Genomic DNA, 15,555 nt, shown 5'->3' on the forward strand with positions numbered 1-15,555 from the left:
TAAAGCTTAAGCTATTGTAAAAACAGATATGAGTGGTAGCACTGGGCAAGAGGGCACAGTATCCACTGTGAAACTCACACAGAAGCTGGCAGGCAGGCAACTGCTCTTCTATTACAGTGGAAACAAAGTTTTGGTTTTAAAAGCACGCTATAGAGACACCAGATATGAGTGGCAACTGTCAAAGTACGCTGGCAGGGTTGTGCAGGGCACACGCTGAAGGAAAGCCTGACAGAGCCGCTTGAAGGACACTGACTGGCTGCTATTAGCTTACACTGGAAACCTTTTTTCTTTGTAAAAGCACGCTATAGAGACACCAGATATGATTGGCAACTGTCAAAGCACGCTGGCAGGGTTGTGCAGGGCACACGCTGATGGAAGGCCTGACAGAGCCGCTTGAAGGACACTGACTGGCTGCTATTAGCTTACACTGGAAACCTTTTTTCTTTGTAAAAGCACGCTAAAGAGACACCAGATATGATTGGCAACTGTCAAAGCACGCTGGCACAGGTCTGCAGAGCACACGCTGAAGTAGGCCTGACACCCAGACGCTTGCAGACAACTAACTGCTCTTCTATTACAGTGAAAAAAATTATTTATTTTAAATCTAAAGCTTAAGCTATTGCAAAAACAGATATGAGTGGTGGCACTGGGCAAGAGGGCACAGTATCCACTGTGAAACTCACACAGAAGCTGGCAGGCAGGCAACTGCTCTTCTATTACAGTGGAAACAAAGTTTTGGTTTTAAAAGCACGCTATAGAGACACCAGATATGAGTGGCAACTGTCAAAATAAGCTGGCAGGGTTGTGCAGGGCACACGCTGAAGGAAGGCCTGACAGAGCCGCTTGAAGGACACTGACTGGCTGCTATTAGCTTACACTGGAAACCTTTTTTCTTTGTAAAAGCACGCTAAAGAGACACCAGATATGATTGGCAACTGCCAAAGCACGCTGGCAGTGTTGTGCAGGGCACACGCTGAAGGAAGGCCTGACAGAGCCGCTTGAAGGACACTGACTGGCTGCTATTAGCTTACACTGGAAACCTTTTTTCTTTGTAAAAGCACGCTATAGAGACACCAGATATGATTGCCAACTGTCAAAGCACGCTGGCAGGGTTGTGCAGGGCACACGCTGATGGAAGGCCTGACAGAGCCGCTTGAAGGACACTGACTGGCTGCTATTAGCTTACACTGGAAACCTTTTTTCTTTGTAAAAGCCCGCTAAAGAGACACCAGATATGATTGGCAACTGCCAAAGCACGCTGGCAGGGTTGTGCAGGGCACACGCTGAAGGAAGGCCTGACAGAGCCGCTTGAAGGACACTGACTGGCTGCTATTAGCTTACACTGGAAACCTTTTTTCTTTGTAAAAGCACGCTAAAGAGACACCAGATATGATTGGCAACTGTCAAAGCACGCTGGCACAGGTCTGCAGAGCACACGCTGAAGTAGGCCTGACACCCAGACGCTTGCAGACAACTAACTGCTCTTCTATTACAGTGAAAAAAATTATTTATTTTAAATCTAAAGCTTAAGCTATTGTAAAAACAGATATGAGTGGTGGCACTGGGCAAGAGGGCACAGTATCCACTGTGAAACTCACACAGAAGCTGGCAGGCAGGCAACTGCTCTTCTATTACAGTGGAAACAAAGTTTTGGTTTTAAAAGCACGCTATAGAGACACCAGATATGAGTGGCAACTGTCAAAGTACGCTGGCAGGGTTGTGCAGGGCACACGCTGAAGGAAGGCCTGACAGAGCCGCTTGAAGGACACTGACTGGCTGCTATTAGCTTACACTGGAAACCTTTTTTCTTTGTAAAAGCACGCTAAAGAGACACCAGATATGATTGGCAACTGTCAAAGCACGCTGGCAGTGTTGTGCAGGGCACACGCTGAAGGAAGGCCTGACAGAGCCGCTTGAAGGACACTGACTGGCTGCTATTAGCTTACACTGGAAACCTTTTTTCTTTGTAAAAGCACGCTATAGAGACACCAGATATGATTGGCAACTGTCAAAGTACGCTGGCAGGGTTGTGTGGGGCACACGCTGAAGGAAGGCCTGACAGAGCCGCTTGAAGGACACTGACTGGCTGCTATTAGCTTACACTGGAAACCTTTTTTCTTTGTAAAAGCACGCTAAAGAGACACCAGATATGATTGGCAACTGCCAAAGCACGCTGGCAGTGTTGTGCAGGGCACACGCTGAAGGAAGGCCTGACAGAGCCGCTTGAAGGACACTGACTGGCTGCTATTAGCTTACACTGGAAACCTTTTTTCTTTGTAAAAGCACGCTATAGAGACACCAGATATGATTGCCAACTGTCAAAGCACGCTGGCAGGGTTGTGCAGGGCACACGCTGATGGAAGGCCTGACAGAGCCGCTTGAAGGACACTGACTGGCTGCTATTAGCTTACACTGGAAACCTTTTTTCTTTGTAAAAGCCCGCTAAAGAGACACCAGATATGATTGGCAACTGCCAAAGCACGCTGGCAGGGTTGTGCAGGGCACACGCTGAAGGAAGGCCTGACAGAGCCGCTTGAAGGACACTGACTGGCTGCTATTAGCTTACACTGGAAACCTTTTTTCTTTGTAAAAGCACGCTAAAGAGACACCAGATATGATTGGCAACTGTCAAAGCACGCTGGCACAGGTCTGCAGAGCACACGCTGAAGTAGGCCTGACACCCAGACGCTTGCAGACAACTAACTGCTCTTCTATTACAGTGAAAAAAATTATTTATTTTAAATCTAAAGCTTAAGCTATTGTAAAAACAGATATGAGTGGTGGCACTGGGCAAGAGGGCACAGTATCCACTGTGAAACTCACACAGAAGCTGGCAGGCAGGCAACTGCTCTTCTATTACAGTGGAAACAAAGTTTTGGTTTTAAAAGCACGCTATAGAGACACCAGATATGAGTGGCAACTGTCAAAGTACGCTGGCAGGGTTGTGCAGGGCACACGCTGAAGGAAGGCCTGACAGAGCCGCTTGAAGGACACTGACTGGCTGCTATTAGCTTACACTGGAAACCTTTTTTCTTTGTAAAAGCACGCTAAAGAGACACCAGATATGATTGGCAACTGTCAAAGCACGCTGGCAGTGTTGTGCAGGGCACACGCTGAAGGAAGGCCTGACAGAGCCGCTTGAAGGACACTGACTGGCTGCTATTAGCTTACACTGGAAACCTTTTTTCTTTGTAAAAGCACGCTATAGAGACACCAGATATGATTGGCAACTGTCAAAGTACGCTGGCAGGGTTGTGTGGGGCACACGCTGAAGGAAGGCCTGACAGAGCCGCTTGAAGGACACTGACTGGCTGCTATTAGCTTACACTGGAAACCTTTTTTCTTTGTAAAAGCACGCTAAAGAGACAGCAGATATGATTGGCAACTGTCAAAGCACGCTGGCAGGGTTGTGCAGGGCACACGCTGAAGGAAGGCCTGACAGAGCCGCTTGAAGGACACTGACTGGCTGCTATTAGCTTACACTGGAAACCTTTTTTCTTTGTAAAAGCACGCTAAAGAGACACCAGATATGATTGGCAACTGTCAAAGCACGCTGGCAGGGTTGTGCAGGGCACACGCTGAAGGAAGGCCTGACAGAGCCGCTTGAAGGACACTGACTGGCTGCTATTAGCTTACACTGGAAACCTTTTTTCTTTGTAAAAGCACGCTAAAGAGACACCAGATATGATTGGCAACTGTCAAAGCACGCTGGCAGTGTTGTGTAGGGCACACGCTGAAGAAAGGCCTGACAGAGCCGCTTGAAGGACACTGACTGGCTGCTATTAGCTTACACTGGAAACCTTTTTTCTTTGTAAAAGCACGCTAAAGAGACACCAGATATGATTGGCAACTGTCAAAGCACACTGGCACAGGTCTGCAGAGCACACGCTGAAGTAGGCCTGACACCCAGACGCTTGCAGACAACTAACTGCTCTTCTATTACAGTGAAAAAAATTATTTATTTTAAATCTAAAGCTTAAGCTATTGCAAAAACAGATATGAGTGGTGGCACTGGGCAAGAGGGCACAGTATCCACTGTGAAACTCACACAGAAGCTGGCAGGCAGGCAACTGCTCTTCTATTACAGTGGAAACAAAGTTTTGGTTTTAAAAGCACGCTATAGAGACACCAGATATGAGTGGCAACTGTCAAAATAAGCTGGCAGGGTTGTGCAGGGCACACGCTGAAGGAAGGCCTGACAGAGCCGCTTGAAGGACACTGACTGGCTGCTATTAGCTTACACTGGAAACCTTTTTTCTTTGTAAAAGCACGCTAAAGAGACACCAGATATGATTGGCAACTGCCAAAGCACGCTGGCAGTGTTGTGCAGGGCACACGCTGAAGGAAGGCCTGACAGAGCCGCTTGAAGGACACTGACTGGCTGCTATTAGCTTACACTGGAAACCTTTTTTCTTTGTAAAAGCACGCTATAGAGACACCAGATATGATTGCCAACTGTCAAAGCACGCTGGCAGGGTTGTGCAGGGCACACGCTGATGGAAGGCCTGACAGAGCCGCTTGAAGGACACTGACTGGCTGCTATTAGCTTACACTGGAAACCTTTTTTCTTTGTAAAAGCCCGCTAAAGAGACACCAGATATGATTGGCAACTGCCAAAGCACGCTGGCAGGGTTGTGCAGGGCACACGCTGAAGGAAGGCCTGACAGAGCCGCTTGAAGGACACTGACTGGCTGCTATTAGCTTACACTGGAAACCTTTTTTCTTTGTAAAAGCACGCTAAAGAGACACCAGATATGATTGGCAACTGTCAAAGCACGCTGGCACAGGTCTGCAGAGCACACGCTGAAGTAGGCCTGACACCCAGACGCTTGCAGACAACTAACTGCTCTTCTATTACAGTGAAAAAAATTATTTATTTTAAATCTAAAGCTTAAGCTATTGTAAAAACAGATATGAGTGGTGGCACTGGGCAAGAGGGCACAGTATCCACTGTGAAACTCACACAGAAGCTGGCAGGCAGGCAACTGCTCTTCTATTACAGTGGAAACAAAGTTTTGGTTTTAAAAGCACGCTATAGAGACACCAGATATGAGTGGCAACTGTCAAAGTACACTGGCAGGGTTGTGCAGGGCACACGCTGAAGGAAGGCCTGACAGAGCCGCTTGAAGGACACTGACTGGCTGCTATTAGCTTACACTGGAAACCTTTTTTCTTTGTAAAAGCACGCTAAAGAGACACCAGATATGATTGGCAACTGTCAAAGCACGCTGGCAGTGTTGTGCAGGGCACACGCTGAAGGAAGGCCTGACAGAGCCGCTTGAAGGACACTGACTGGCTGCTATTAGCTTACACTGGAAACCTTTTTTCTTTGTAAAAGCACGCTATAGAGACACCAGATATGATTGGCAACTGTCAAAGTACGCTGGCAGGGTTGTGTGGGGCACACGCTGAAGGAAGGCCTGACAGAGCCGCTTGAAGGACACTGACTGGCTGCTATTAGCTTACACTGGAAACCTTTTTTCTTTGTAAAAGCACGCTAAAGAGACAGCAGATATGATTGGCAACTGTCAAAGCACGCTGGCAGGGTTGTGCAGGGCACACGCTGAAGGAAGGCCTGACAGAGCCGCTTGAAGGACACTGACTGGCTGCTATTAGCTTACACTGGAAACCTTTTTTCTTTGTAAAAGCACGCTAAAGAGACACCAGATATGATTGGCAACTGTCAAAGCACGCTGGCAGTGTTGTGCAGGGCACACGCTGAAGGAAGGCCTGACAGAGCCGCTTGAAGGACACTGACTGGCTGCTATTAGCTTACACTGGAAACCTTTTTTCTTTGTAAAAGCACGCTATAGAGACACCAGATATGATTGGCAACTGTCAAAGTACGCTGGCAGGGTTGTGTGGGGCACACGCTGAAGGAAGGCCTGACAGAGCCGCTTGAAGGACACTGACTGGCTGCTATTAGCTTACACTGGAAACCTTTTTTCTTTGTAAAAGCACGCTAAAGAGACAGCAGATATGATTGGCAACTGTCAAAGCACGCTGGCAGGGTTGTGCAGGGCACACGCTGATGGAAGGCCTGACAGAGCCGCTTGAAGGACACTGACTGGCTGCTATTAGCTTACACTGGAAACCTTTTTTCTTTGTAAAAGCCCGCTAAAGAGACACCAGATATGATTGGCAACTGCCAAAGCACGCTGGCAGGGTTGTGCAGGGCACACGCTGAAGGAAGGCCTGACAGAGCCGCTTGAAGGACACTGACTGGCTGCTATTAGCTTACACTGGAAACCTTTTTTCTTTGTAAAAGCACGCTAAAGAGACACCAGATATGATTGGCAACTGTCAAAGCACGCTGGCACAGGTCTGCAGAGCACACGCTGAAGTAGGCCTGACACCCAGACGCTTGCAGACAACTAACTGCTCTTCTATTACAGTGAAAAAAATTATTTATTTTAAATCTAAAGCTTAAGCTATTGTAAAAACAGATATGAGTGGTGGCACTGGGCAAGAGGGCACAGTATCCACTGTGAAACTCACACAGAAGCTGGCAGGCAGGCAACTGCTCTTCTATTACAGTGGAAACAAAGTTTTGGTTTTAAAAGCACGCTATAGAGACACCAGATATGAGTGGCAACTGTCAAAGTACGCTGGCAGGGTTGTGCAGGGCACACGCTGAAGGAAGGCCTGACAGAGCCGCTTGAAGGACACTGACTGGCTGCTATTAGCTTACACTGGAAACCTTTTTTCTTTGTAAAAGCACGCTAAAGAGACACCAGATATGATTGGCAACTGTCAAAGCACGCTGGCAGTGTTGTGCAGGGCACACGCTGAAGGAAGGCCTGACAGAGCCGCTTGAAGGACACTGACTGGCTGCTATTAGCTTACACTGGAAACCTTTTTTCTTTGTAAAAGCACGCTATAGAGACACCAGATATGATTGGCAACTGTCAAAGTACGCTGGCAGGGTTGTGTGGGGCACACGCTGAAGGAAGGCCTGACAGAGCCGCTTGAAGGACACTGACTGGCTGCTATTAGCTTACACTGGAAACCTTTTTTCTTTGTAAAAGCACGCTAAAGAGACAGCAGATATGATTGGCAACTGTCAAAGCACGCTGGCAGGGTTGTGCAGGGCACACGCTGAAGGAAGGCCTGACAGAGCCGCTTGAAGGACACTGACTGGCTGCTATTAGCTTACACTGGAAACCTTTTTTCTTTGTAAAAGCACGCTAAAGAGACACCAGATATGATTGGCAACTGTCAAAGCACGCTGGCAGGGTTGTGCAGGGCACACGCTGAAGGAAGGCCTGACAGAGCCGCTTGAAGGACACTGACTGGCTGCTATTAGCTTACACTGGAAACCTTTTTTCTTTGTAAAAGCACGCTAAAGAGACACCAGATATGATTGGCAACTGTCAAAGCACGCTGGCAGTGTTGTGTAGGGCACACGCTGAAGAAAGGCCTGACAGAGCCGCTTGAAGGACACTGACTGGCTGCTATTAGCTTACACTGGAAACCTTTTTTCTTTGTAAAAGCACGCTATAGAGACACCAGATATGATTGGCAACTGTCAAAGTACGCTGGCAGGGTTGTGCAGGGCACACGCTGAAGGAAGGCCTGACAGAGCCGCTTGAAGGACACTGACTGGCTGCTATTAGCTTACACTGGAAACCTTTTTTCTTTGTAAAAGCACGCTAAAGAGACAGCAGATATGATTGGCAACTGTCAAAGCACGCTGGCAGGGTTGTGCAGGGCACACGCTGAAGGAAGGCCTGACAGAGCCGCTTGAAGGACACTGACTGGCTGCTATTAGCTTACACTGGAAACCTTTTTTCTTTGTAAAAGCACGCTATAGAGACACCAGATATGATTGGCAACTGTCAAAGTACGCTGGCAGGGTTGTGCAGGGCACACGCTGAAGGAAGGCCTGACAGAGCCGCTTGAAGGACACTGACTGGCTGCTATTAGCTTACACTGGAAACCTTTTTTCTTTGTAAAAGCACGCTAAAGAGACACCAGATATGATTGGCAACTGTCAAAGCACGCTGGCAGTGTTGTGCAGGGCACACGCTGAAGGAAGGCCTGACAGAGCCGCTTGAAGGACACTGACTGGCTGCTATTAGCTTACACTGGAAACCTTTTATCTTTGTAAAAGCACGCTATAGAGACACCAGATATGATTGGCAACTGTCAAAGTACGCTGGCAGGGTTGTGCAGGGCACACGCTGAAGGAAGGCCTGACAGAGCCGCTTGAAGGACACTGACTGGCTGCTATTAGCTTACACTGGAAACCTTTTTTCTTTGTAAAAGCACGCTAAAGAGACACCAGATATGATTGGCAACTGTCAAAGCACGCTGGCAGGGTTGTGCAGGGCACACGCTGATGGAAGGCCTGACAGAGCCGCTTGAAGGACACTGACTGGCTGCTATTAGCTTACACTGGAAACCTTTTTTCTTTGTAAAAGCACGCTAAAGAGACACCAGATATGATTGGCAACTGTCAAAGCACGCTGGCACAGGTCTGCAGAGCACACGCTGAAGTAGGCCTGACACCCAGATGCTTGCAGACAACTAACTGCTCTTCTATTACAGTGAAAAAAAATTATTTATTTTAAATCTAAAGCTTAACCGATTGTTAAAACAGATATGAGTGGTGGCACTGACTGTGCAAATGGGCAAGGCATCGAACCTCACACAGAAGCTGGCAGGCAGGCAACTGCTCTTCTATTACAGTGAAAAAAAAATATTTATTTTAAATGTAAAGCTTAACCGATTGTTAAAACAGATATGAGTGGTGGCACTGGGCAAGTGGGCACAGTATATGCTGTGAGCCTGACACACAGGCTGGCAGGCAGGCACCTGCAATTACATTACACAGGAAAAAAAAAAAAAGCAGCCTGATGTTCTAGCCCTAAAAAGGGCTTTTTGGGGTGCTGTCCTTACAGCAGAGATCAGATGAGTCCTTCAGGATTGTAGTGGACACTGAATACCCTAGCCTAGCTATCAATTTCCCTATGTAATCAGCAGCAGCTAAACTTTCCCTCCTCTCACTAAGCATGCATCTTCCGAATGAATCGAAAATGGATGCTGGGAGGGAGGTTGGAGGGTGTGGAAGGGAGGGAGTGCTGCTGATTGGCTGTAATGTGTCTGCTGACCGAGAGGCACAGGGTCAAAGTTTGCCCAATGATGACGAATAGGGGGCGGATCGAACTGCGCATGTGTCCGCCCGCCGCTGCGAACGCGAACAAGCTAATTTCGCCGGGAACTGTCCGCCGGCGGACAGTTCGGTACATCACTATTTACTACCAATGCAACAGTAAAGATGGTAACCAGCTATACAAAATGTCTAGTCACATACTGATGTCAAACATGTCATATCATGCGATAAATGTGTATACCACTGTTGCAAAATACTTCTGAAAAATGAAAAATAAAGAATGTTTAAAAAAAAGAATGTAAAAAAAAAAAAAAAGGGAATTTTGGATTTAAAGGGATACTATAATTACCAAAACAACTCTAGCTTAGCGAAGCAGGTTTAGTGTATAGATCATGTCCCTGTAGTCTCACTGCTCATTTCTCTGATGTTTAGGAGTTAAATCATTTTTGCTTCTGTTTATGCAGCCTAGCCACACCTCCCGTGGCAAAATTGTTTCATATTCAATCAGATGCTCTGTAAATTGAACTTTAACCCCTTAAGGACACATGACATGTCATGATTCCCTTTTATTCCAGAAGTTTGGTCCTTAAGGGGTTAAACACACAGACGGATCCTGTGAGGGTATTGCAAGAAGTAATAGATAAGAAATTCTAAATTAAACAGAATGTGCAATAAAGGAAGTTTAAACATTAGATGTCTCCTTACAGGAAGTGTTTGGGAAGGCTGTGTAAGTCACATGCAGGGAGGTGTCAACAGGGTTGTATAAACAAAATTATTTAACTCAGAAATAGCAGAGAATTAATGCTAAAACTGCAGGGGCATTACCTGTACACCAAAACTGCTTCATTAAGGTAAAGTTGTTTTGGTGACTATAGTGTCCCTTCAAGGTCAAAACAGCTGAACTGGAACATTTTCTCAAGTCAGTTGTGCTTTCAGTTTAGCTTCTCTGGTCTTCACTGTGAAATTCTCTTTGAATTCCCTTTGAATTCTCACTTTGGTGAAAAACCCAGTATATTTTTGTGCAAACCTAGGCACCCATAGGGATTTCATTAAATGATGTTATGTGATGGTTTCTTAAGATAGGTTTAAAGTCGTACACACCTTATTGTAAACTATCCTTAACCCCTTAAGGACCAAACTTCTGGAATAAAAGGGAATCATGACGTGTCAGGCACGTCATGTGTCCTTAAGGGGTTAATGAAATGTAATGCAGTCTGAACTGCGTTATGAGTTTACTTATAAGGAAGCCTAGACTGGTGACTCTTGTAAATTTAACATGCAGCTCACTGGCTGTAATCAGGTACATAAATATTGATTTCAAAAAGGCTATCTGATTCGAAAAATAATTATCATATATGTCAAAACATTATGCATGTCAAAACATGCAATTTAAAACGTGAAACTAAAATAAAGGTCTTCTGATTAATTTCAGAAGGTAACATCTAGTGTTACCAAGGCAGGAAAGGCGCCACCAGTGCTAGAACGGTATATTTAGCACTTAGTATTGATATACTGAAAGGCCATATGTGTTTCTGTCTATCATAATTTCCTTAACATGCACGCTAATGGAAATTATAATTCAAAAATAAATATGAGGGGGTCCTGAAAAATACAGCAAATTAGGGCGAAAGTAGACTGCATTTTTAGAAATGATATGGAATTCTTATGCTAGTTATATAATGGGTAAATTTTTGGTTAAGAAATATATATTTAAGTTCTTTTTTTATGGAAAAGCTATTAAAGGAACACTCCAAGCACCATGACTACTACAATGCATTGTAGTGGCCATGGTTGCAGGAGGACCTTTGCACACCCCCATATTGCAAGTATTCAAACTGTTTTGGAACACTACCTGGACTCTTCCTGGATCTGCTATGTGTTTTAATTACAGCCAACAGAGAACCGGAAGCTCTCTGGTCAGAGCTAATTCCAGAGGTGCAGGGCTTAGTTCATTGGATTTTGGCTCTCCCTAAAGTGTAGTGGAGGCAGGGAGCTGCTCCCAGCAGACCCGAGCTATGCATTGAAGTCGTTCTATATTCTTCTAGAAATCTGGTACGGTGGGCCACTGTTAGTTGTCCAGGAACATGTAATTTGTTAATATAACTGTTTGTGATATGCATTTATATTTCACAAGGAACAGGAAAATATGCATATCAGAAAGGACCATTTGGCTCACATTGATTGCAAATATCTTATGGAGAATATATTAAGATCAAAAGAGTTTATTTAGAAGTTTCTGGTCTTCTTTCAGTCATGTCACATCAGTTTACTGTGCTGGAAGAAGACGTGCACACTTGTCTCATGATTTAGCAATATATATTGAAAATCCAATGTGACTGGAACATAATAGATACCCCTCGAAAGGGATTCCAATGATAAACGAGGACAGTTTGATGACCAATGTCTATGGAATCATTAAATGCTTTGTGTATTTTAAGATCTTATCCTCAAAGAACATCTTGTTTTACCCAAAGCAACCAATAAATGTATGTATGTTCAATCAGTTTTATTGTTTTTTAGATTTTTTTTGCTTCCAACAATCTATTGGCTTCTCTATCTCCTCCGTTCTCCCTTTCGCGACTCCGAGAATTTCCTCCGAACAGATATTTAAATGTGCGCTCAAGAAAAAAAAATACTTGCCTTGCTAATTTTGTCAGTTTTTTTTTTTTTTTTTTTTTAAGAATTAATTTATTAGGTGTCCTGATCCAATGAAAGAAGAAAATACGTTCCCTGAATAATTTTAATTTTCGATGACAGTCATTACCGGTGGTCTGTTTCCTTTTGACCGCTTGAACAATATGACTGTTCGCGGACTGCGTTTAATCCAGGAAGAAATGTCAAAAAATAATATAGACGATGAAAAGGAAGAAATAGACTTTTTCTTTCCAAGGAGAAGGTTATGAGCAAAGTAAATCTTTTTAGCTACCACATGCTAAACGACTTCAAAGTGGTTTTGTGGTATTGGTTTGTTCTAATGCTTCATCGAGAAGGAGTTTCTTTTATGCTGCGGTGTATGCATGTGAGCCATTATTGTGCCTGGTTGCAAACTGGTATTATGTAGTCTGTGGTTCCTTGCAGAAAGTCCTGAATTGAAATAAAGGTTGAAAGAACAATATATTTTGGACTGGAGATTTTTGGACTATAGCTGGACTCAGCTGGTGGCCTGCTTAATTAAAGTATTGAACGAGAAAAGCTTTAGAATTCTGAAGAGATTCTTCTTCTACAACAATACAAAAGAAAAGATACGCAATATGAAGGTAGCAGCAGGAGTCCCAGTGTTTTGTAGGGTATACTGTATTTATCAGAATTGAATTAGAAAGCTAAGTCTGAAAAAAACTGAGGCCCAGTAAACATGTGGTGTTGTGTTTTCGAAATATATCTACATATGAGTTCTTGAACAAAGGCGTGCTATAAAAGATAATTAGTTTGGAGTTGAAATTACAAGCCATACTGTGTAATTGTGTCTCTCTGAATATCTGTACAGTCATATGTATTCAAAGAGTCTGGACAAAAAAAAAAAGCTACTGCATTATAGGCGTCAAATAGTTAAACCAAAAACCAGTATTTAAAAAAAAAATACTGTCTTTCCTCAGAGTACCTCTTGCTCTGCTTCTCAGCCCTCCCCAAATAAAAAAATAAATTAAATTAACCCCTGTTCCAGGGCTGATGCCAAGTTCTCCTGGTAGCCCAATCCTCATCTGTTATTCTCACTCCCTCTAGCTGCATGGGTAGGGATGTCAGAGCGGAAGGGGCAGAGGGGAGGACATGGATGGCAGGGAGGAGGGGCATTGTACGTCTGCTGATGGCATGGTGTTTACAGACGCCCCATATGCACAGACCTGATATTTGCCAGCCCATACCTCTTGTTCCAGGCTGAGGTCCTATTGATGCTGGCGAAGGTAGAGTTAAACTCTGTAGGTGCAGCATTTCAAAGCGAAACACTGCACATACAGACTCAAAGCACCATAACCACTTCAAATCACTGACGTGGTAATGGTGATTGGAATGATCCTTTAAATGAGTACAAAGATTTGCTCTCATTACATGTTTTGTCACTGAGATTACCATTGGAAAAAAAATTAATACTGTCGCTGTACTAGGGGGTGTACTAAGGGGCGTGTGCCAGGTAACAGTTGAAAATGATGCACATTACACTCTATCCCCACAATGTCAATGGATTGTAGCATGGCTGGATGGGCGGCCATGCCCAGTCTGACATTGGAACTCTTAGTGGAATGTGGTGAGAGGAGGAAACCTCAAATGAATGCCCTATTTTGACTTCCTGGCCATTCACTCTCCATGATACTTGGGAGCTGTCTTATAGCTGCAAAGATTTTAATAAGTCGCGGTAGTCATAACATATTCTCAGTATTGGAAGTGGCTGTAAGGTAGTCTCTGCATTATGACATGTTATAATGCCTAGAATGACCCTTTAAGTAGATGAAAACATGTGCTTTTGCTTCTCATTTACCATTTAAAAAAATCATATTCTGTATCTAATTTTACAAACTTTTATGAAGTAACTTTGTCATTGTATAGCACCATCCACATAGTTCCAAGCAGATCATTGCTACAATGTGGCTACAATACCACCAAGGTCACACAGGGCTGGCGCAACCGTTAGTCGAACTAGCCATTCGCTTAGGGCGCCGGCCTGCTGGGGGCGCCCACCGGGATGTTTCCTGTCTGCTAGGCGAGCGGCTCCTGAGCTGCCCCCAGTACCGGGCTGATACACAAGGTGCCCGAAGGTGGGGGCGCCGAGAGGAGCCCTATTACAGGGGAGCCAGGAGGTGGCTATCTGTGTATGTATGTCAGTGAGTGTGTGTGTGTGTGTGTGTGCGTGTGTCTGTCAGTGAGTGAATGTCTGTCAGTGAGTGTATGTCTGTCTGTCAGTGAGTGTGTGTTTGTGTGTCTGTCAGTGAGTGTGTGTATGTATGCCAGTGAGTGAGTGTATGTCTGTCAGTGAGTTTCTGTGTGTGTGTGTGTGTGTGTCAGTGAGTGAGTAATTGCATGTCTGTCAGTGAGTGTGTGTCTGTCAGTGAGTGTGTGTGTGTGTCTGCCAGTGTGTGTCTGTCAGTGATTGAGTGACATGAGGGGGCGGCAAAATTGATCTTTGCCTAGGGCAGCAGAAATCCTTGCACCGACCCTGCCAAGGTGCATAGTACAAACAAACCTAGCTCCTTTGCTGGCAACACTGTACTGTAGCTGTATGGCTGTATATACTCAGAGGACAGTATCTGTGTTTTCACTACCTGTTTTCTGGGTGCTCTACACACAGAACAAAAATTAAATAGATAATATCCCTGCTAAGTGTGAAGATGCTGGCACTAGACCCATCCCAGTCTCCCATCTAATGTGTCTGAAGTGTGTATAAAGAGGTTTTCAGATCTCAAATGTATGAAATCCCAAAGTATTTATTTATTGAAAAACATCATAGACAATTTGTTGTGACAAGATGCCACTTAGAACTGCTTTTATAGTTTTGTGGACCCATGGGATATTACAGTCGGCTGTTGAAATGGAACAAAAAAAAATGGATTTGGCTCTGCCTTTAATCAATTAGGCAAAAAAGCAGTAATCAAAGCACAGGATATGTGTTCGAGCTTTGACCAAATCAAAGCCGTTTTCACAGATCTCCTGTTATGGAACTGTTCAATGACAGCAAGAATTGTAATGTGTGTCTACCTCCCAGGCATACAAGCTAATAAAACTATACCAGCACCTATACCTTATATTGACTTACAACTTCAGTTTGTTTTAGCCCAAAAGCATATTTTCATCAGCTCTTGGCTTGAGTCCAGGAAAGCTTTCAGGATCCGACGACATCACAAATCAATGTGTGCCCATTAACCCTCTAAGAACATAACTGAACTCCAATCTTCAATCTAGATATGTCCAATTAAGGATAATAGATTTTTCTACTATAGAAATAGCAGAAAAGTAATGGCATTTTTTATTTAATAAATGCAGCATCCCCCTTTGTTCTTTATTGCATGTACTGTGTGTGGCATTGTACATGGGATTTCAATATCATGATGGGCTAGTGATTCATGGAGCGCAATTCAATATTTGGTTCCCCAAGTAGATTAAGGTCTGGATTTCGGAAGATTAATGGTATTTTAAAAGCACAGAGCAACCAAAAGGGAACTGGAAAATATTTAATTTGATGAAATTGCATCTTCGTTTTCCTTTTTTAAAGAATGTGATGATTGAATTGGAGCTACACTGCGAACATGTTGGATCTGCTATTTGAAACATTACATATATAATACGCAAAGATTTCTGTGTTAGTATGGTACATGGATGAACTCAATAATATGTTGCGCTGGTCAGAAGGTGTTGTCAACCCTGAATACAAATGTTGTTTATGATCTATTTATCTGTTAACGACAGCATCATGTGTCCATAAAATGAAGGAAGTATTCTTGAGAGGGCTAAAC

This window comes from Pelobates fuscus, chromosome 8 (assembly GCF_036172605.1).
Source record: "Pelobates fuscus isolate aPelFus1 chromosome 8, aPelFus1.pri, whole genome shotgun sequence".
In the NCBI taxonomy this organism is placed as follows: domain Eukaryota; kingdom Metazoa; phylum Chordata; class Amphibia; order Anura; family Pelobatidae; genus Pelobates; species Pelobates fuscus.